Source organism: Palaemon carinicauda, chromosome 38, assembly GCF_036898095.1.
Source record: "Palaemon carinicauda isolate YSFRI2023 chromosome 38, ASM3689809v2, whole genome shotgun sequence".
NCBI classification, from domain to species: Eukaryota; Metazoa; Arthropoda; class Malacostraca; order Decapoda; family Palaemonidae; genus Palaemon; species Palaemon carinicauda.
Genome location: NC_090762.1, coordinates 6,441,169 through 6,442,990, shown reverse-complemented (window position 1 = coordinate 6,442,990; position 1,822 = coordinate 6,441,169).

Sequence of the window (1,822 nt, the reverse complement as noted above, 5' to 3'; positions counted from 1 at the left end):
AACACTCTCACCACAAGTAGGGCAGAAATGTACAACTGATCCAGAACAAAGAGAAATACCGCTCTCTCTCTCTCTCTCTCTCTCTCTCTCTCTCTCTCTCTCTCTCTCTCTCTCTCTCTCTCTCTCCTCTCTTAGTCATTATTGATACATTATTACACTAAGGCAACATTTCCAAACTTCCATCTGACTTTTATCGTTTAATATCAATTTCTAAATCTCTCTCATGTTAAACCTCTTCACTTTATCAAATTTGACGTATAACCCAACCTTTCCATCTATGCATTTCGATTTAAATTCTCATAATATTTTCATCAAAGTATCAGACTCATTTTTTTCAAAACTATTTGACTCGAATAAAGGAGAGATTTGGAAATCCCATTTAAACTTAAAGGAAAATCCTGACGCTTGGTTAACACGTAAAGAATTTGCAACACTTTTATGTGTAATTTCAAATTGGCTTATTCCCTAATTTACTTATTAGTATCATTAGTCGTTTTTGTATGAACAATTTACATACTAACAAAAAGTTATAGAATGTGTGAATTAAAGGATTTTCAAACAAATACTGGAACCCATGTGATCATTAAAGAAAATATATTGTAAAAACAATGTTGACTTCGGTATTAATAAATAGAATCGATAATCGCTCTCTCTCTCTCTCTCTCTCCTCTCTCTCTCTCTCTCTCTCATCCTCTCTCTCTCTCTCTCTCTCTCTCTCTCCTCTCTCTCTCTCTCTACTTCTTATCAGTTACAGTTGTCTTACAAATATTATCTATTTTACTTTTCATGGCTTATTGGCCATGATTCTTTTCTTTTATTGTTCCAGTTTCCGATAGCTTTTAGACTTCAGTATTCGGGTTTCTCTTGTGCAGATCTACATTATATTTGAATGGCATTGAAAATTGCCTTAAAATACATTCTTGATACTCTTTGCATACACTGTTAAAAAAATACCCGTAATTTTAATAGGAATTCTCCGTGAAAATGTACTGTTCTCAGCCGTATTTCAGTAGAGTACAGGCGACCGTAATTTTACTATACTTTGTTATTATCTTTTCGAATTGGTAACCGTAATATCACTCCTTTACGAAAATATATCCGGTTTTTAAAACGGTAAAAAAATCCTCAAATAAATGTTGCCAGGCATTTACCGTTTTTTTTTTAATGCAAATTTTTAACCTTGTAGAACACCTTCCTAAACTAAGCAGTCTATAAAGAATATTAATAAACTCAACTTGCATGCACTGAACACGAGTAAGCTGGACTGAAGATAAGTTTGAGTGTGTTCTTTTCGTTTTGCCCACTGCTGGTCCCAATATGGATAAGAATGCATAACAAAATATTAGTAATTTCAGTGTGGAAAGAAAAGGAAGTGATAATCTCGTTATGTTTATCGTACATTAAAGGTAGGTTTCTGTTCTTTTGTGTTGAGCGATAGAGTTTTGATTTTACTAATCCTAATCCCAGTTATTCTTCACCGTATTTAGAATCTCTTTTATACATTTTACAGCCCTCTTGAAGTGCAAGGATTTAACTTATACCAGCATAAAAAACCTGACTGTGCTCAAGTTAATAGGGGGCATATGGGTGATTAAAATGTAACTGGAAAAGACGAACGAAAATCTCCAATGGAGGGAAATCTTTTCAATATTTTCTAAAATTTTCTACTGCACCAGGGATTAAAATTCCTGGAACAAAAAACAGTAGGGGAGTTAGAGGTGGCCAGGGGTAGGGGGAAGGGGGGGGGGGGATGCCGAGCCTTGACGGGTCTTTTACTCCCAGAGAGAAGAGTGTCTCCACTTGAGCACAATCTGTGACGAAA